Source organism: Chrysochloris asiatica, unplaced genomic scaffold (genome assembly GCF_000296735.1).
Source record: "Chrysochloris asiatica unplaced genomic scaffold, ChrAsi1.0 scaffold00172, whole genome shotgun sequence".
NCBI lineage: Eukaryota > Metazoa > Chordata > Mammalia > Afrosoricida > Chrysochloridae > Chrysochloris > Chrysochloris asiatica.
In genome coordinates this window covers 5,108,850-5,131,229 of record NW_006408690.1, presented here as the reverse complement: position 1 = coordinate 5,131,229, position 22,380 = coordinate 5,108,850, and the positions used below count along the sequence as shown (strand labels likewise).

General features: G+C 38.2%; 1 protein-coding gene and 1 pseudogene across 1 annotated transcript in view; both read left to right on the top strand.

Annotated features, from left to right (window-relative positions):
- The window catches only part of MPP7 (membrane protein, palmitoylated 7 (MAGUK p55 subfamily member 7)), a 181,508-nt gene that overhangs the window by 28,401 nt on the left and 130,727 nt on the right, over positions 1 to 22,380 (top strand). The gene's annotated exons all lie outside the window — the stretch shown is intronic.
- On the top strand, positions 20,273 to 21,027 carry LOC102842547 (annotated as a pseudogene).

The following is a 22,380-nucleotide window of genomic DNA, read 5'->3' as shown; positions in this document are numbered from 1 at the left end:
AACTTTCACAGGTGTTGTCTGTTTCCCTGGTATATGGCAGCTGGTATTGGTTCTTGCTGGTATTGGGTTTTGGTGTTTTATAGAGTGTGATTGTAACTTGGCTATATGGCAGCGGTTGCTGACTCTTCTTGTGTAATATAGGGAGACAAAGAGTCCTCCTAAGGCAGAAAGGGTGCTATATAACAGCAAAACAACACCATTTGGGTTAAAAAAAAAAAAAAAGAAAAGAAAAGAAAGAAAAGGAAATAACACCAACTAAAACAAGGGCTGAATACTGCAGTCACTTAATATAAGTATGTATTTAATGTCTTAAGTTCCTGCCTTCAACGTTGCCCAAGAGATTTTGCCTTTAAACTCTTTCAGACACTCTCCTCTTTCCCGTGATAAAGAACAGAACCAAAAGGAAATAGATCCAGCGCCTCAGCTTGGGGTAAATATCTGTGTGCATTTGTGGCAGAAGTACCCACCAGAAGTGAGTGTGGGGGGTGGCAACTTGGCTCAGGCTCTCCCTCTATTCACCAGAATGGAGGTGAGCAAACAGTGAGTGCGCCAATTACCAGATACTAAAGAAAAAAAGAAAATCAGAGCAAAGTAAAACAGACAAAGTATATCATCCACCTTTATCCTTCCTTAGCTTTTAATTCCAGTTTTCCACACACTTTTTGAAGCCCCTTTGTATACTTTTTGATGGGATTTCTAGTTCTAAGTTTTTAAGGAAGTGTCTTGCTATTTCCCACAGTGGTTGTACCATTTTACAGTTCCGTCAGCAGTGTTATGAAGATTCCAGTCTTTCCATACACTGGCTAGCATTTGTCATTTTGTGTTTTTCTTGTTGAAAATGCTTGTGTTTGTGCTCATGAGAGATATTGGTTTAAAAGTTTCCATTGTAGTAATGTCTCTAGGAACCCTGATTGTATTTCATCAATCTCTGCTATTTGATTCTAATTCTCTTGCTTGCTTTGCATCTTCAATGTGCTTTTTCTTGCCTTCTTATGCTTTGTAATTTTTTGTTGAAGTTCAGACACAGTATTTCTAGTGATACGAACTGAAGGAAAAAAATCAATAAAGAGTGAAGTTTTATGTCAGTCTGGCTAGGCTTTTGGCTGTGATTATGGTTTGCGTTCATTTTAGATACCAAGGGCTTGAAATTCCTCTAATGTCCTTGTATTTTAGTGCTCTGGGATCTTTGTTGTTGTTGTTAATATCTGTTGAGTTGGTTCTGACTCATAGCGACCCCGTATAGGGTATCTGATGACTGCTGGTAGATTTGAACTACTGATCTTGTGGTTAGCAGTCCAGTGCATATCCACAGCAGTGCTACTTCAGACTGTGCTTTTTCCTGCCTTCCCTTGCGTATTAATTTTTTGTTGACTTCCTGACATGATATTCAGTGATAAGAACTGAGGTAAAAATTTCACTAACGTGTAAAGTTAGGTTGTGATTATGGTTTGCCTTAGTTGTAGATACCAAAGGTCTATTTAGGTTTCTCAGAACACTCCACCTTAAATACAGTGTGAGGCTTTGAGCTTGTTTAGCTGTAATCCTCTGTTACTGTATTGTGGCACTGTTGATGTGTGATGATAGGAAACAGAGAAGGGTAATTGTTCTACAACCCCTGTGAATTAATCCCTGTCTTTTAGTGAGGTGCTGCCATAATAATTAGCACCAGGAGATTTTCTTGGAAAGTAGATGTTATTTTCAGGACAATTGATACATCTTTTAAAAAAATGGAGAAAGATACTTTTTTGAGCAATGTTTTCTATAATTTTTTTCTGCTCAAGCATTTTAAATTCTTTTCTTTCTAAAATTTAGAAACAGAGCAATGCAGCATACTGGGGATAAAAATGATATTTACATAGTAGTAAATCAGATTCAAGACTGAAAGATTTTTTTTAAGATACTTGCCAGTATAGGGTTCTTTAGAAGCAAATTGTACTGTTTTGGGAGGGATGAGGTGGTGTTAAGTTCAGGGAAGAAACCCTTTGGGGAGGTTATATTACTTGCCTCTGAAATACCATTTGCCTTGGGTAGGAGAAAAAGGAAAAGACAGCCAGACATTGTGAATGATCCGTGGCCACCTGGTCTGACAGAGTGGAGAATTGGGTATCAGCAGCTGGTAATGCTCCTTGGACAATCAAAGGTAATTGTCCAGTCAGCCCTGTAGGAGAAGCCAGACAAAGTTATTTCTGACGTTATAGTTTACATTTTTTCAGACCCAGAAGCATGTAAAGTCTGCTGAAGATATGAATTCCTAAGACCCTGAGTAAAATTGTTGCCTTTGTAACTCATACTTTCAAAACAGTGACCATATGTTGCCCTTTTTAGAGGTTTGCTTGGGACTAGGGATTCAATGACTAGAAGCTTGGTTTGTGAATACTTGACAAGGCTCCGCTATACTGAAATGGTTTGCATTTTATCTAACTGAGCAATGTCTTTTGGAAGTTACTATCAGAGTTAGATAGGTTTTCAAATAGGCTTAGCTTCAAAATAATCATCTTAATTTGCATTTATTCATAATTTAATAATAGAGACTACATGGTGTACAAAAATCTCATGAGAGGAAATTCCTACCTAGAGACATCTGACTTAAGAATAGTTCATACATTAAAATCAATGGAGTCAAAAAATAGGTAACTCTCACCCAACTTTGTGGAAGCGATTGTGCTATTCTGCATTTTGCAGAGCTTGTAGGAGAATAACTGGATTAATGAACTGTGTATTTGCAGCTCTGGCTTCCAGGATCATCTTTCTTTATCTCACCAGTCTCTAAACTTTGCTATTTTTGGAGCCCTGGCTCTAATGCCAGAGTTGGTGGCAGTCCATGTCCTGTTGCCAGGAAGGTGTGAGGTAGTGCATCCTGACATTCCTAATTGGTTCTCAAAGCACATTTTACCACTGATTACTGTGCAATCTTTAAAATAAAATAAATACCCTGTAATTGTTTCATTGAAAGTAAATTATTTAAGGAAAAAGAAATCCACAGCACTTGCTCTCGATAACTCTCGAGTCATGTTTCTTTTATTTTACTTTATTAAAATGATCTGTTAAATATGCAACTGAATTGTGATAATTTTAGCATTTGATATTTATGTTCCAGTTTCTCATGTGTGTAATAGAGAAATATAGTGTATCCATGGTAGGAAGATTGTTTATGCCATGATAGGAAGAAAACCCAGAAAGAAACTGTGTAGCCTATGGAATTTCTCATCATCGAATTAAGCAATCTTCTGTGGGTGGCTTAGAGACCTAGTCACCATATTGAATAGTGATTCTGGAGTCTATTCCAGAAATCTAAGTCAATAAACAAAGGTTCTGTGTAAACTCTGTTTGGAAGGAGGGGCTAGATATTCTTTTGAGGGTTAGTTTGCTACTTTAGGCACTCGGTAATCTCCAAGTAAATAAAAGAGTGAGTCCATTATGTGTCTGTAGGAGATGAAAATGACTTCTAGAGGGAGGAATTTTATACTTTCTGGACAACTGTCATAATTCATTCAGATCAAGTTAACACCATTAGCTGCCTCTTTTGTTCTTTTGGCTTTCCCTCCTCTCCGTATCTTTTCACTGTTTTTCTCATTTCATATTTGTGTTTGTCTACTCAGCTCTTTTATATCATCTTAATAATGGACAATCAAAAGATTGAGTGTCATTTTATGTTTACAGAAACCCAAGTTCTCCCCTATTGCAAAGGGGTGTCTGAAATGTTGATTCAGAACTGGGACTGTGGAGCTATATTACGTGGGCTCAGATTCTTCCTTTTTCACTTCTATCTTTTTAATTTAGCTTAACTGTGACTCCCTTATGTATAAATGTGGGGAGGTGAAGGTATAATAGTACCTGCCTGTATGCTTGTTATGAGGATTAAATGACTTGGTACATGCGAATGCTTTAAACAGTGTCTGTACTTTGTAAGTCCATATTACTATTGTTGCTATCCTCCTCAGTTTCTTTTTTCTTACCATGTTCAGTGTTGTAGGGCAGTGTTTGCACAATTCTTTTCTCTGTCCCTTTGACTACATTAATGTCTTCTTAGGAAGATGTTTTGTGCCTTTTTGTCATTGTTGTTAAGTGCCATCGAGTGTCGTTTCCTACTCATAGGAACCCTGTATAGGGTTTCTGAGTAGCAGCAGGTGAGTTTGAACTGCTGACCTTGCAGTCCAGTCCTTATCCTATAGCACCACTCCAGGACTGCTTGCTATCATAAACTTTTGTTTTTTCTATATTTCCTTTTTTCACTCTGTAAAATTGCAATGCATTTTAATGTAGTCTGTGATGAGAAATTCTTCTAGAAGTTCTTTAGTTGATTAGAATTGTTTGCAAACTTTTCCTTAACTTTACAAAGGTTGTGAATGGTCTTGATTGTTGGTGTTAAGTGCCATCAGCTGATTTTGACTCACAGTGACCCGATACACGGTTTCTGAGTAGCGGCTGGTGAGCTTGAACCGGTGAGCTTAAACTACAGACCTTGTGGTTCAAACCAACTCTGTAGTCCAGCACATTAACCCATAGCACCACACCAAGACTCCATGAATGTCGGGGCATGTAAAAAAGGCAGAGCAATATCGAACACCCATGTATTTACTACACTGCTTAAGAAATGAAATATTACAGATTCTGTTGCATTCCAGAGTGCCCCTCCATTTTCCCATTCTCCTTCCTCACCTGTCATCTTGAATTTGTATCCACAAGCTGTATGAAATACTATATGTTTTAAAACTTTTTATTGGAATCATACTTAACATATTCATCTTTTCTAAAGTTTACTTTTTTTGTTTAACATTTTATTACTGAGATTTACGTCATTCACATTGCTCGAATTCACTTGAATTCTATGGCACTATGTGACTAAATCACAAATCATCTATTTTTGTTGTTATTAAGGGACTGTTACATTGAACATTGTCCTGTGGGTACAAATGTTTCCTTCTGATCTTCTGAGGGGGGAAATTTCCACTTGAAAGGACAAGTGGACCAGTCAGGAGCGGCTAGAAGAACAGAAGATACTTCATGAAAGAAAGACCAGCAGGAAAAATACAAAACAATAAAGGCAGACCTACTGATTACTACTAGAACAAGCAAGTTGCTGGCCCAGGAGACATCAAGCCAAGTGGTGGGGTCCCCTCAGAACAAACCCACTTCCAAGATTAAGACTCAGTGGGAATACACGCCCTGATTGGTGACCACGTTTGTCACTGATAAGGGGAAGTGAGGGAAAAACCACAATGAAGCTGCGAGCCAAGTCTTACAACGTTCAATAGACTCCTGTGAAGCCTGGGTGGAGACCTGGTTGGCCAGCAGTGTGGCAAGACCTGGCTACTCTCTGGCTGAGAGTCAGTGACATAGCCACAGAGGACTAGAGTGGAGAGAGAAGTGTCCAGCTGGTAAGAAGAGAGGGCATATGCACAAGAACACACACACTTGCAGATAATACCCACTTGACCTGGCTTCAATGACTGGATGACCAGAACTCAACTAGAAAAAGAAAGAAGAGGATAAAAAGAGTACTCTGGTACAATTTGATGTACTTGACCTCCACCTATGGATGCAGTAGCTCAAAAGAGGGAACAAATCTTTACAGCAAGGATCATTCCCACCCCCTCCATACACAGAGTAGACAGGGATGGGCAACTTGGACATTGGCTACCCAAAATGGGGGGAGGGGTGGGCTACAAAGGCAAGAAGTGACTGGCTTACAAGCTTTCAAGAGGGAGCCTAGATCCAGAGGGCACAGAGGAAGGTAGACTCTCCGCTGAGTAGTATCCAATCTGTTTGGGCAGGGCTAATGAAAGGAGATGGGGATAGGTCTCTTGTGATACAATAATGAATAATTGTTATCAGGACTAACTGTGAGGGTTGGAAACGTAAAGGTGATTTTTGTAGCAAAAGGAGGAGAGTGACTGACTTTGCAGTCTAGGAGCGGAGATCTTGGGACCATCAAGGGAGAAGAGTGGAGAGCGGGACCCTACCCAGAGAAGCAGTGATGCAAGAGATGGAGGCAGAGATGGTGACATGGAGAGATGGAGTGGCTGGAGACTTTAGACCCAGAGAGGGAGAGGGGCTCTGTGCTGACAACTTGGGGGCTGGGGGGACAGACCTAGGCTTGTAGGGTATACCTTTGGTTGGTTGATGATGCATGGAGAGGATTGTAATCATGGCAATGAAACGATATACAATAGGATGAATGTAAAGCTAATGTTCTCCCATGTAAACTATCACATAATTCATAATAAAACATTTTTTAAAAGTTTCCTTCTGGAAATAGCTTTTGTCTACATTGCACTTTTTGTAACAGTGTAGTAAATAACTTTTGTGTGCACATATGTAATGGCTTGTCTAGGTATTATGCTTAAGAGGAGGGGAGTTGCTGGGGAATAAAGATGTGCATCTCGTATTTCTAGGTGACTGCTCCTCTAAGTGATTGAACTACTTCAAACTCCCACCAGCATAAGAAAAGCTCCAATTGCCTCACATCCATGTGACCACTTGAAATTGCTAGACTTTAGTGTTTGCCAATAGAATAAATTTGAAAGGTTGTCTCTGTTTTACTTTTGCATTTAAGAGTTGAACATATACTTATGGGCCATTCCAGTTTCCTTTTTGGTGCCCTTTTGTATCCTTTGCTTGGTTTTCTTTTTGCTTATTCATCTTTTTCTTGTTTGATTTGTAGCAGTTACTTTATATTTTGATAACTGGATTTTGTTTATATGCATCTCCTAGTATATTTGGAGTCCTGAATGTGGTGCTGTAGGCTAAACACTGAACTGCTAACCACAAAGTTGGCAGTTAAATCCCACTAGCTACTCCTTGTAAATCCTACACAGGGTTGCTGTGAGTCAGAGTGATGGCATTTAACAACAACAACAGTATATGGTTACTGCACTCTGATATACTTAACCACAAAAAAAGTGTTGCCCCTGTCTTAAACATGGAAGTAAAATGCATCTTTAAAAAAATTTTTTGTCCAATCCAAATGGTCCTTAGGTGGTGTTGTGGTTTATGATCAGCTACTAATCTAAAGGTTGGTGTTTTGAACCCACCCACCCTTTCTTCCGTGGAAGAAAAGCCTAGCAAACTGATAATGTGAAAATTACAGCCAAGGAAACCATGTGGAGCAGTTCTACTCTGAAACACATGGGGTCGCCTAAAGTCAGAATTGACTCATTAGCAATGAACTGGGTTTGATTTTGTTTAGTGATTTCTTGTGGTTGTCATTAAGTGCCATCAAGTTGGTTCTGCTTCATAACAACTGTTTATAGGGTTTCCAAGGAATGCTGGTGGGTTTGAACTGCCAGCCTTGTAGTTAGAGGTCCAGTGCCTAGCCTTCAGTGTGCCACACCACGACTTCAGGAGTCCAGTGAGTCTTCTTCTTAAGTGCCGGCGAGTCGATTTTGACTCATAGCGACTTGTATAAGGGTTCCAAGGAGTGGCTTGTGAGTTGGTATATGTATCCTCAGCCACCTTGTAGACCTGGTTATTTTTCTATGTTGGTCCAGAGGCATCCTGTGGAGTGGTTTTCCACTGATGTAATGTTCTCTTCTGGTTAAAAGAGCTTGTATAATGTATTTAAGCACCTAGTCCAATTATAAGAGTCCTGGTGTGGCATTAACAACAACAGCAGTACAATTATAAGGAATCTTTGTTAGTGGGCGAAGTGTTAGGCAGCTAACTGAAAGGTTGGGTGTTCAAACCCACCAGCTGCTATGTGAGAGGAAGATAAGCAATCTGTGTCTATAAAAATGTATAGACTTGGAAACCTTATGGAAAAGTTCTACTCTGTTCTGTAGGGTTGTTATTAAGTTGGTATTGACTCTACAGCAGTGGATAATGCAATTAGAGGAGCCCTGGTGGAACAGTGGTTAAAGCGCTTCACATAAACTAGAAAAGTTAGTGTGGTTCGAGCCCACCACCTACTCCATGGGGATAGAGAGGAGGCAGTCTACTTCTGTATAGATTGTTGTTGTGTGCTGTGGTGTAGGTTCCAACTTATAGCAACCCTGTCTGGGGTTTCCAAGAACCGACTGATGGATTTGAACTGTTGACCTTGTGGTTAATAGTCCAGTGCTTATCCTACAGCACCATACCAGGACTGCTCCGCAAAGATTGTTGTTAAGTACCACCAAGTCAGTTCCGACTCATAGTAACTCTGTATAGGGTTTCCAGGAGCAGCTGGTGAGCTTGAACCGCTAACCTTGTGGTTCAAACCGACATTGCAATCCAGCACATCCAGCCTTGGAAACCCTATGTGGGCAGTTCTACTCTGTCCTATAGGGTCGCCATGATTCAGAATTGACTCGCAGTCATTGGACTTCTTTTTTCAATCATGCAGTTATGAGTACAGTTATCCAAGTCGGTGTGAACCATGGGGTTGGCAGTTCAAGCTCACCAGCCGCTCCTTGGAAATGCTATACAGGGTCGCTGTGAGTTGGAGTCATCTCAATGGCACTTAACAACAACAACAATCCAATGAGTAAAGTTCTTTTAGAATAGAATCTTTATCCCTGTACAGTCCACATTCCTAAACGTGTTAATAGATGTTTAAGACAGATTAATTGATTAAAGGCTTTTTCTTGCCCAAACAGTTGGGTTTCCAATCATTTCAGAAATGCCCGAGTGTCTGGTATGGGACAGAGTAATAGATGCTCACATCCCATTGGATTTGCTTATTGAAATATCCTAAATGGTCCTCAGTGATTGACTAAATATAGTTTGGTTGTTAATTACTTGTCTCTTGATTGGCTGATGTTGTTGCGTAAGTTATGTAATCTTTATTAAAAATAAATGACAGCGAAGAAGGTTTTAGTAAAGATAGTAGGAATTAATGATGTTCTTAGGTGATCATATTATGAAAAAAAATTCTATTAAATGAGAGAAATTATTTAGCGTGATTTTCTTTATATTTTCAAGTAAAATGTCTAGAAAATATTTAACATTTTCAAATTAATGTGTTTTTAAAAGTTTCAAAAATATTGTGAACCAAGACATCAATACATATTTATTAAAAATTCATAGTGAAATTTGTGGTGTTGTGGACTAATGTGTCAGACGCAGAGTCATTTGAACCACTCCTTGGAAACCCTATACAGGGTTGCTATGGGTCAGAATTGACTCAATGGCACTTAACAACAACATGTGAAATAAAAGTAATTTCAAATCATCCACTTTGATTTTGTCTTTTCTGTCCTTTGTTCTTTCTTTCTTCCTACCTTCCTTTCCTTCCTTCCTTCCTCCCTCCCTCCATCCCTCCCTCCCTTCCCTCCCTCCCATCAGTAAACTGTGAACAGAGGAGTGTGTCACTGCTCAGCTTAAAGAACCAGTATGCGGAGCTCTGGTAGCGTAGTGGTTACGAATCGGGCTGTGAACCGTAAAGTCAGCGGTTCGAAACTACCAGCTGCTCCACCGGAGAAAGATGAGGCTTTTTACTCCCGTAAAGATTTACACCCTCGGAAACCCTGTACGGGTCGCTATGGGTCAGAACCTACTCGACGGCACTTAACAACAACAACAATGCTATTTGCTACATCTTTGCCCCATGTTCCCCGAGGTGGCTGGCTGGTGATATACCAGATTTGCCCACCTGGGGCAGAACAGTGTTCCTAGAGAACATGGAAAGGGAATTGCCATTAGCCACTAAATGTTAATAGATTTTAATTTCCTCAGGGTAACATACTTAATAAATATTTTTATGTTCACTATGTTATGTTTCAGTTGTTTGGCAAATATAGCCTGGTGATGGTGGTGAGTGAAGTACTTAAAAATAAATGCAATTTATCAACATCCCATTAGCTTAGCTGCTTGTAAATGGTTGTTATTGATCTGATAGTTGTTGTTAAGGGCCATTGAGTCGGTTTCAACTCATAGTGACCCTGTGTAGGGTTTCCGAGGAGCAGCTGGTAAGTTTGAAGCGTCGACCTTGCAGTTTAAACTGACCTTGCAGTCGAATGCACATTATTCTGCAGCTTCACACCAAGACTCCATTGATCTGATAGTTGTAGTAAAAACTTAGTATTTATTTCCTTAATGTCAAAACTTTGTAAATTTTACATTTTTGTTTTGGTACAAATGTAATCCTCTCCTAACTAACTTTAAAAATTGCTATTAATTTCATTAGTTTAAATCAGTGTATTTTAATTTATACAGATGCTCAAACTTTGGTTTCATTACTTGACAAAGTTAATGTGCACCTTGGAATTTAAATTGATTGGCAGCTTACTATTGTATGTTTGTTGTTGTTGTTATGTGCCGTTGAGTCGGTTCCGACCCATAGCGACCCTGTACAGGGTTTCCGAGGCTGTAAATTGTATGCTTAGTAAATTTATATTATCATCTGAATATCTTTTTAACTGTATGAGCTTCCACTAGATGGTGCTCTTTGCTTTAGGAAATCTTAACGCCTTTCACAAGGAACTTGTCCATTGCATCACTGATGGGTTAAATGTCAAAAGAACGAAATTCAGGGCAAAGTAGTGTGAAAAACTTGTGAGATTTTCTTACGTTATGTAAAGAACTTTATGGTAGCCGTATTTATGATCAATCATGTTTTACATTTCTAAGGAATAAGTCATTTTAATATATGGTCTATTTCTATAAAATATTTAGATGTTTATTGTATACTGTGCTAGGGAATGGGGACATGATGGTAGAAAAAAGACATGGTAGTCTTCAGTCATCTAACTCTTGGAGTCAATAATAAAATAATCACTTAAGTATGTGTACATTTTTAAAGGTGATGTGGACAGGTTTATGGTGCTTAAAGTATATAATGGAGGGAGCATGATGTTTGACTCTGTTCCAGGAACGTTTGTTTAAGAAGTGGCCGCTGAGCTAGTAAGTGAGATCTGAACAATGCTTAAGAGTTAACCAGCTTAGGGATGAGGGAAACATTTCACAGTGACAGGCATTAGTGTCTGGGTGTGCTCTATCTGTTCTCCAGTCATTTTAATTTATCTTACACTCATGGAGTCCTGGTGTAGTGCTGTGGGCTAATGCAGCAGACTGCAAAGTCATTTGAACTGCAAGGTCAGTGGTTCAAGCTCACCAACTGCTCCTCAGAAACCTTATACAGGGTCGCCATGGGTTGGAGTTGACTCGACAGCACATAACAACGGCAACATACATCTTATGGACCCTTTTATTCTGGAGTCTCATGTTCTACACATCTTATTTGTTTGACCAATAAATGTTTTATTCCCTCATTCCTTTTTCCTTCCATCTTTCTGGCACTTCTTCTGTGGTGGATATTGGTCTTTCTGGAATAGTAGCTTAATTTTTATATTTGAGTTTGCTTTTTGAGAAATGTCCTCAATTTTGACTTTCCAACTCTATTTTTTAATTTTCTTGCAATAACTTTTCTCTGTTTGAACTGTTTCTTTTTCATAGCATCCTTGTTTTATTCTATGAGTACACTATAGAATCTTTCTGAGGCTAAATAAACACAAGAAACCTTGTTTATTTATTGCTTACTATGTGCCATGCACTGTGTGAATTTTAAATACATTTAGTTCTTCCAGCAGCCCTGAGAGATATTGTGTAATTATTATTTCCATTGTAAAGAATGGAAGAACAAAGCATTCACATGCTTATGGTTATACAAGCCAGTTACGAGGTGGAGCTGGGCTTTGAAACCAAGTGGTCAGACTCAAGGTTCTATGCTTTTAACATCGTACTAGTCTTAGTTCTATGCTTTTAACTAGTAAAAGCATGCTAATTCTATGCTTTTAACATCATACTGTCAGCATTTCTCAAGCTGACAGAGCTGAAGAAAAAATCCAAATTTCAACTTGCAATAAATGGTTGATGTTCAACTATTTCAAGAGGTAGCATATGATCAATAGCCATGATACTGAAGGAAGAAGTCCCAGGTGCACTGAAGGCATTGGTAAAGAAAAGGGCTCTGGGAATTGATGGACAAATTGAAACCTTTCAACAAACTGATGCACCACTGGAGGCAGTCACTCATCTATGCAAAGAAATTTGGAAGGCAAACTATTGGTTGTAGGAGAAATTGTAAATTTCTCTTACTGTAACTTTCCATATCTATGATCTTCCATTTCTTCTAGTTTAATGTTTGTTACTTAAAAAGTATTTTTATATCCTTGCATGTTCCAGCTTTTTTAATTTCTAAAAAAGCATCATGTTTTCTAATCACCTAATTTCTGAACTTTGTCTACCTCAGATCATGCTATTCTGGAATTGCTTTCAATCTGCGTACTTTTTATTTCCATTAACTGATTTTGAAATAGTAGGTTGTGGTTTTCGTATGTTCTCTGGTCATCTTTCTGGTGTATTGTCATTGTGTTTCAGTATAGCTTTATGCTCTCCCTCTCTTCTTTTACCTTCCTCCTTTTTTTAAAAAAAACATATTTTCAAGTCTAAATAAAATGAGTTTCCCAGTACTTTTAGGAGGAGATAGCTGTGTATTATGGGCTAGTAGTGTGCCAGAATAGCTTTTCTGGCTTCATGACTCCTCTAATTATTGTCTCATAATGATAAGACATTAGGTAGGGATTATATGTGGTGCTATAGGATAAGCACTGGATTGCTAATCACAAGGCCAGTTGTTCAAACCAACCAGCCACTCCTTGTAAACCCTAATAAACAGGGTTGCTGTGAGTTGGAACTGACTCCACAGCATGCAACAGTAGGTTCTTGGAAAGATGTTACACAAGACAAAGACACTTGGCTGATTCAGTCATATATAGCTCCAAATGAGAGACGGATGCCATTCAGGGCTGCTTAGGGATTGCATGTGGGAACAGGTTAACAGCAAGCTTGACCCCTAGGAAATGGCTTGGATGTGGCAGGTGACTTGTGTTTATCTGGGTTTAATAGGATTCCTGGGGATTGAATAATTACATGGATTCCTGGTTATGGTTGTTTGGAACCTGGCCTCAGAGTGATAAGAGTTGAGTGTATGAGTATAGTGGTGTAGAGTATAGTGTGAGAACCAATAAAGGAAATGGTTGGAATGTAGACTTAATAAGCTTCTCAAGAAGGGAAACTGGAAGGTTTCTAGCAAATCTTCAAAGTTAGGCCAAGACGGCATCCCTCCATGCCCCGCAAAAAGACAGAAAATATGCGAGATTAAGTTATTGTGAAAAACTTAATTTTTTAAAAATTAAAAATCAAAAGATTAAGTTTTGCCATGATTTTACTGCTTTATAAGATCTGCCTTTTTTTTGACCCCTTGCCTGTGTGCATCTTTCTCTCCCTTGTACCTCCAGTGTTCCTTCCCTGCTTACTTTTCATTCTAATCCAGCAATTTCTTCTCTGTAGACCGTCTCCTTTTTTTTTTTTTTTTTGCACTCTGACTGTAGAATTTATTTTAATCAACTTTTAGAAAAGACAAATACATCATTTTTCTACATAATCACCTTGCTTTTCAATACATTTTGTTATCTGTTAAACAATCTTTTATGTTCTCTTATTAAAAAATGTTTTAGGCTGAGTTTTATATTCCCTTATTAAAAAGTGTTTTAGGCTGAGCTGTTTTCACTTAATCAGAGGTGAATCTTCATCCTCGAAGAGCTGCTTTCAGGGGACCAAACAGCTGAAAGCTTGATGAAGGAAGATCAGGACTATAGAGAGAATGCTTTACCATCTCAAGATGAAGTTTTTGCAGAGTGTCAACGGTGTGGGCAGAGGTGTGTGGACATGCATTGCCATGCAAGATCATAATACCCTTGGATAGCAATCCTCTGTGTTTAACCCCAAATTTAGGCTTCAGCTCTTCAGTGAGCATTGCATTGTAATGAATACTGTTGATTGTTGAACCTTTTTCCTGATAGTGTACCAATACTGGCCCTTGAGAATTCCAGAAAACTGTAAGCATCAATTTTCCAGCTTATAGTTGAATTTTTGTTGTTGTTGTTAAGTTTTTATTGTAAATTGAGTGATAGTTTACATGGGAGAACATCAACATCACCTTTACAGTCATTCTACCATATTTCATTTCATTGCAATGACTACAATCAATGCCCTCCATGCATCATCATTCAACAGTATTTGCTTCCATTCCCTCTGTTTTTTTTGGATGTACACTGAAGCACTCAGTAATATATAGCCCTTCAAACAACCAAACGGTATACCCTGCAAGCCTGCCCCCTGGCTGTCAGCACACAGCCCCTCTCCTCCTTGAATCCAGAGTCTCCAGCCACTCTGTCTCTCCACGTCATCGTCTCTGCCTCCATCTCTGGTGTTGCTGCTTCTCTGGATAGGGTCCCGCACTCCTCTATTCTCCCTTGATGGTCTCAGGGACCTCCACTCCTAGACTATAAGATCAACCACTTCCCTCCTTTTGTTACAAAACATGTACCTTTACATATGCAACAATCGCAATCAGTCCTGATAGCAGTTATTCACTACTGAACCGCAAGAGTCTTATCCCCATCTCCTTTCACCAGCCCCAACTAGACAGGTTGGAAACCACTCAGTGGAGATTCTACATTCCCCTGCACCTTCTGAAACTAAGCTCCTCTTGAAAACTTGTAAGCCAGTCACTTAGTGCCTTTGTAGCCCCCCCCATTTTGGGTAGCCAATGTCTAAGTTACCCATCCCTGTCTACCTTGTGTGCAGATGGGGTGGGAATGATCCTTGCTGTAAAGATTTGTTCTTTTAAGCTACTACATCCATAAGTATAGGTCAAGTTCATCAAATTGTAGTGTATCACACATTTTTTTTTCCTCTTCTTTCTTCTACTAGTTGAGTTCTGATCATCCTTGGCCATCTCCTTTTATCACCTTGAGGTTTTTTTTGTTTTTTTTTTTAATGTTTTATTGTGAATTATGTGATAGTTTACATGGGAGAACATTAGTTTTACATTTATCCTATCATATGTCATTTCATTGCTGTGGTTACAACCCCCTCCATGCATCATCAACCAACCAAAGGGTATACATTACAAGCCTGTTTAGCCATCTCCTTTCAGAAAGGAGCCTTTGCCACTTTACCTCCATTTATTTTAATACTTTATTTTTTAAAAACATTCGGATATCTTTTTTAGTTTCAATCACACCTGTAGTACAGGTGGTCTGTAATGTGGGATATATTCATAGACACTTCCCAGAGGATTTTTGAGAGAATTACGGGGTTCGACCGTATGAAGTTCTGAGAACAGTGTCTTGACCATACTAAACACTCATTGCTTATTGATGTTGGAATTACTAGTGGCAATCAGAAAATGCCGCATTTACCCTTTGACAAAATAAGGAACTAGTGTAAAGTGTTAAAGTTGGCAGTGACTAAAAGAAAAATGTAGAGAATGAGACTTAATGCTGGTCTGACTCTCATTTTGGCCAACATGTAATTAGGTATATGAGGAGCAAATCAGTACTATAATTGGTAAATTTCTATAACTCAGAGTGCCTTTTTTTTTAGAATATTGAATTTGTTACTATTAGATTTATTTTTCTTCATTGGAACTTGAAAAACAGTTGCAACTTTGCAGAAAAATCATGTTTTCTGCTGTTGCTTACTGGCAAGTACTTGTTACACTCAAATAATCTGAGTTAGTATGATAGAATCTCGATACCACAACAGTAACTGCTTTTGTAGAATTAGAAATACAATACGTGTGTGTCTTGAGTAGAGCAAGAATCTAAAGTGAAGCAAGATTTATGTAAGTGTTGCATAGAGCTGTCTTCCCTTCCCATATGAATCAGCAGTGGGAGAGGATTATATAGGGTCTTAACTTTTTTTAGCATTAGTTAGTACAATTCCAATGTTGTTGTTGTTGTTAGGTGCCATCAAGTCGGTACCGACTCATAGCAACCCTATGCACAGCAGAACAAAACACTGCCTGATCCTGGGCCAACCTCACTACCGTTGCCATGCTTGAGTCCATCGATGCTACCGCATGGCCAATTCATCTCATTAAAGGTCTCCCTCTTTTTTTCTGACCCTCCACCTTACCAAACATGATATCCTACTCCAGCGATTGGTCCCTCCTGACAATGTGTCCGAAGAATGAGAGACGAAGCCTGGCCATCCTGGCCTCCAAGGAGCATTCTGGTTTCACTTCTTCCAAAACAACCTGTTGGTTCTTTTGGCAGCCCATGGCACTTCTCCTCCAACACCACAACTCAAAAGCATCAATTCTTCTACAGTCTTCCTTATTCATTATCCAGCTTTCGCATGCATATGAGATTATTGAAATACCATGGCTTGGGTCAGGCATACCTTAGTGCTCAAGCTGACATCCTTGCTCTTCAACGACTTTAAACAGGTCTTGTGCAGCAGATTTGCCTAATGCAATACGTCGTTTCATTTCTTGACTGCTGCTTCCATGAGTGTTGATAGTTGATCCAAGAAGAATGAAATCCTTGACAACTTCAATCTCAATTCCAATAGTCGTTGTTAATTCCAATAGTGTTGTTGTTGTTAAGTGCCGTTCAGTCGGTTCCGACCCATAGCAACCCTGTATAGGATTTCCGAGGAATGGCTGGTGAGTTTGAACCGCCAACCTTGAAAGTACTTGTGTCTAAATCACAAATTTTATCTTGTTGTTAAATGCCATTGAGTCAGTTTCCAAGGAGCAGCTGGTGAGCTTGAACCACTGACCTTGTGGTTCAAACTGACTTTGCAGTCCAGCACATTAACCCACAGCACCACACAAATTTTATCTGATGTTGTATTTATTTCTACTAAATAAAACCCAAAATATTCCTGGTGCATTGAAGGTCTTAACTTGCATTTTGGTAAAATATACTCTTGAAATTGATTGGGCAGTTTGATTTGGTATCTTGCTACTTCATGAAAATGTGTTGCCAAAGCCTGTGACATCATTCTCTCTGTAGGCCAGTGAAAGTACATTGCATCATCCTAATCCTGGCAGTGTGTGAAATTTGCAAAGAAGTTAGCACATGCTCTCATGTGCTGCTGGGATAGTGATGACTGCTACTTTGGCAAAGTCATTGAGTGTATCCGGGGAAGCACTTTTAAGGCTTAGGGGGTTGTAGAGCTACTTAGATGGAAATATGCTTGATCCTTGAATAACTGCATGAAACAAAGAGATCAGCTACCTTCCCTTTCTTTACTCTCCCACAAGATCTTCATTTTGGACAATTGTATGAGCAAAAAATAAGATAAGACATAATGGAAAGACAACGTTGTAGAAAGTCTGCTGTATGAAAAGTCTAAAGGAAGAATTAACAAAAATATACATGCAATGCAATCCTATGCTATCATAATCTAGATTTAAACAAGATGTACATAGTTTGCCAATGATTTGTTTATTTTAGGATTCTATCAGATACTTATTTTGTGGTCCTGTAGGATAAACACTGGACTACAAAATCACCAGGCCCTCCTTGGATCAACTATCTCCAGGCTTACTTGAAGTGCCTTTGATTCCACAGTTTGTACGGCTTTTCACGTATTATCAGCAAGCCCAACTAGTGATGTGTTCTTCAGCTATTAGAATATAAAACTGCCGGGAAAACAGACTTTTCCCACAACAAAGAACTGTGAGATTAAAAATTTTAAAAAGGAAGAAAAATTAGAGGTTGCTTATACCAAAAATTTCCCAACATTCCTGCTTCTGCTTTTCATTAATTTTCCCATTTTGTTTTGCTCACAGAACATCTGTTTTTCCCATGTTTTAAAAATTCATTTAAAAAGTTATAACAGTTGTAGTTACTTGTTGTTTATCTACAATTACTTGCTTAATATTAACTCTCTCACCCATTATATTGTAAACTTTGAGGAAGTAGGATTGTGTTGGTCTTATATCTCTACTGTACTCTTGATGCTGACTAAACATATTACTTGGTACCTAATTGACACTTACTGATTTGTATTTTTGTGCATAATGTGATATTTCTAGAATTTGTATGATTCAGTTTCTTTTTTGGAACCATTATGGAAGGCTGAAGTTGTATAAGTCAATTGTTACCTAACTCATAATGTATGAAGGAACTTCAAAGAGTTCATAGAATAACGTCATTAGTTTTTTAATTACCTATTTCCATGAACTTTTTGAAACCACCTCAAGGTTACTATTGTGTATGTATTTTCATTTTTTGTGTGTGAATTGAGTGAACTTTTACAGAGCAGATCATTAGGTTTACATTCAACAATTCACAAATAGTTTTTGTTTCATCTCATCGATTGCAGTCCCCTCCATGTAACATCACTTATCCCATTTTCTCCCAGTGTTTCCTGTTTCCATTCTTCCTCCTTACCCAACCCTCTTTCAACTTTATCTTAGGATAAATGCTGCCCTTTTGATCTCAAACAGTTGAGTGCTTTAAGGGCCATACAACACACTTCCTAGTGTTATTGCTCCCCGTATAGACCTATCTGTTGTTTTACTGAAAACTGGACCATGGTGGAAAGTTCAGTTCCAAGTCTGGAGGGTGACTAAAGGCCATTGTTCCCATGGTTTCACTAGTTTGTCTCTGACTAGTAAACCTGGACTCTGTTAGGGTTTTGAGTTTTGTTCCACTCTATCCGGAACTTCTAATGTGGCTCCTTTCAGAGCAGTTAGTAGTGGTGGTTGAGCACCATCTAGTTATTCTGGTCTCAGGGGTCGCATGGTGCATTAATTCATTGTACACATTGTTTCCATGCGTCTTCAGTTTTCATCACTCTTCTTTTCTTTGAACAGGATTGACCAACAGTTGCACTTTAGATGACTGCACACTATCAAGGTTATTATTATATAAGAATTGTATGGTCATGTTTCAGGACACCTTTTTCAGTCTATTATCTGAGTCAAAAACTGAAAAGGAAGAAATTAATAAAGATACAAAGATGAGCCACTATAAGAGATCATTGAAAATGAGCAGGCATATTTCAGTGGAAACTGAATATTCCAGAAATGAAAAATGTAATTAAAATTTAAAAATCAAAGTACATGGACTTAATGGCTTAAGTTTCACATTAGAGACAGCAAAAGAGATTTAGGAAACTTGAAAATCTATCTGAGGAAAGTAGCAAGAAAGCATAGAGAAAAAAGGTGTCAGAAGCAATATTAAAGAAATACTCATAGTAAGAAGTTTAGTTGGAGAACCAGAAAAAACAAACAAACTAAAAACTATAGAGGAGAGCCAATATCTAAAGGAGAATGACTTCAAAGTTTGTATCACTAGAAAACTAAGCAAACATGAATTCATGGATGCAGGAAGTACAACATACTCAAAATAGAATTTTAAAAAAATTGAAAAGAAAATCCATGCCTAGTTGCATTATCATGAAACTTCAGAACACCAAAGGAAAAGAGAAGATCTTAAAAGTATTCAGAGAGAAAGCACTAGGAATGAGGATTAGAATGTTACCAGATCTGTCAACAACAAAAACGTAAGCCTTTCTTGCAAAAAACAAATCATTAGAGAAGTGCTAAGGGGAAAATAAGAACTTCAATAAGACATGCTAGTAAAAATACATCTTCAAAGGAATGCTGAGAGTAAACCATCTAGAACTTGAGACAAAGTAAAACTGCTTTCATGTACCAAGTTGAAATAAATATAACCAGAAGTTGAAAGAATTTACCAATCTGAGTCTTTCAGTAAGGAAAGTTGTAAAGAATGAATGTAGGGGAGGAATTCCAAAAGAACCTGAGATCTAAGAAGGAATTGAACAGCATTTACATAAAGCAGAACAAGCATTGCTTATATAAGTGAATTTGTAAAAACTCAAATTTGAGCTGTAAAGAAAAGAATTAAACTATTGGGACTCAGTGTCTGTGTACAATATCATGCATGTCTGAAGGGAGGTGATATAATGTGAAGTGTTTTAAAGTCCATGTAGTGTTTATGAGTAGGGCTAAGCTAGAGTTTGGAGTCCTGGTGTGTGGCGCTGGGCTGCAAACAGCAAGGTCGGCAATTCCAACTCACTAGCTGCTCTTTGGAAACCCTCTACAGGGTGGCTACGAGTTGGAACTGACTTTATGGCACTTAACAACAATAATAACATGTAGTTTAACTTTTGGGGGGTGTTAAAATAAATATGATTGACCCTTTGTAGAGTATATAGCATACATGTGTTGTAGACTGTTTGGGAAGAGAGAGAGAAAAGAGACAGTAAAACAAATAAAGTCCATGGGGAAAAAGTGGGGTATAAATAGAAATAAAAATGTTAAATAGGGAATAAAATCCAAATATATCAGTAGTTGCAATAGATTAAATTTTAAAAACCTCATTAAACCTATATTAAAACTTTACACTATTTTGGGTGGCCCTTTTGGTCTTTAGTTGAAGGCTCTGATCCTTGTGAGGCCTCAGCCAGCTAGACTTCCCTACTTTCTACCCACCTGTAGCCACGTCGTTGAGACGCCTCCACCATGTTCAAGGCGCACTTGGTCCATGGCTCAATCCTGAAGAAAGTGTTAGAGGCACTGAAGGGGACCTCATCAATGAGGCCTGCTGGGACATCAGCTCAGGTGGGTGGCGTGAACCTGCAGAGAGTATGGATTCATCCCATGTCTCCCTTGCGCTGCTCGCTCTGCGCTCCGAGGGCTTCTACACCTAACGCCATGACCGCAACCTAGCCATGGGCGTGAACCTCACCAGCATGTCCAAAATACTGAAATGTGCTGGCAATAAAGACATCATTACAATAAGGGCTGAAGATAATGCAGACACCTTGGTGCTAGTATTTGAAGCACCAAACCAAGAAAAAGTTTCAGATTATGAAATGAAGTTAATGGATTTAGATGTTGAACAACATGGAATTCTAGAGCAGGAGTACAGCTGTGTGGTAAAGATGCCTGGTGAATTTGCAGTTGTTATTTGCTGTGCAAAAGATGGAGTGAAATTTTCTGTAAGTGGAGAACTTGGAAATGGAAACATTAAATTGTCACAAACAAGTATTGTTGATAAAGAGGAGGAGGCAGTTACCATAGAGATGAATGAACCAGTTTAGCTAACTTTTGCACTTAGATACCTGAACTTCTTTACAAAAGCCACACCATTGTCTCCTACAGTTATACTCAGTATGTCTGCTGATGTACCACTTGTTGTAGAGTATAAAATTGTTGATATGGGACACTTAAAGTACTATTTTGTTCCCAAGATTGAGGATGAAGAAGCATCTTAAAACACACTTAAAATCCAAGAAAATTAACAAAGCTCTTTGAGAACTGCTTGAGATACAACCATATACTTAAGTCTTTCCATCACCAAATTTGTATCTCTGAATACATATGTAGATATTTTCTGTAAATAACTTAATTTTTTCTCTACTCTGTAAAATTTGTCTGAAGAATAAAAGTCCAAAGTCAAACCTGCTCTTGTTAACCTAGAAATATTTTTGCCTTATCTAGAAGTACTCTTAGGCTATTTGTAATAAAAGAATCTTCACTAAATACAGTTTTTAAATTAAGAGTGTTTTCCATTTAAATAAAGTTATATGAATTTCAAATGTCGCAAGACTGTGCCTTCATTTGGACCACCACTATTAAAGTAACGTAGGGACCATTCAGCTAAATCTACTCTTCCATGTAAATGTGTTTATTTTTTCTGTCTAGAAAGTCTGATAAAAATAAATTATGGAGATAACAATAAAATAAAAAATATTTCAAATACAGTAGAGTAGAAACCTCTGGTAGCTTAGATACTTTGGGGATTTACATGCCAAACTTATTTTATTTTGGTATTCCCAAATTGAGCTCAAGTAATGAATATGAGAAAAAGAACAAATAAATGATGTTTTATCATTTTAATTGGCAAAATTTAACAGAAGTTTGGTGTATCCAAAGTTGTATGGGCTTTATAAGAGTAACATTGTTACTAGGGAATCTTTTACAAGAGACCTGGAAGTTTTGGTAGATCTGTGCTAGAACCCAAGTAGTTTTTGGTAAAGAAATCTCTCTAGTATTTGAGTATTCTTGTTTGAGGCTCCTTTGAAGTATGTTTGTTAGATCCAACCAAGAATGTGGCATTTGAAAAGGAAGACTAGTAAGAATGTATTCAGTTGCTTTGCTGCAAGCTTGCAGATTGGCATGCTGCATATTGAGAATTGCTTTATCATTGGCTTTTTTTCCCAGTGAATTTTGTATTTGGGTCCTTGAATGACTTTGTTCTTTTGGTATTTGGACTGAATTTTTGTTATTGGACATTAAAACACGCTATATCCAGTAGGTAACTAAAATTTTGTTTATTGTGTACCTGTGTGGGGAGAATTGGCTTTTAAGGGACAGGATGGAACTTTTGGTTCCAGAACCAGTACATATTTGTTAAGGCTCCCCCAATTGTACTTTATTGTATGTAAGTTAAACTTTAATAAACCTGACTTTTTTTGTTTTCATGTTTTGTTGTGAATTATATGATAGTTTACATGAGAGAACTTTAGTTTTACGTTCATTCCATCCTATATTGTTTCATTGCCATGGTTCCAATCCCCTCCATGCATCATCAACCGACCAAAGGGTATACTCTATAAACCCACCCC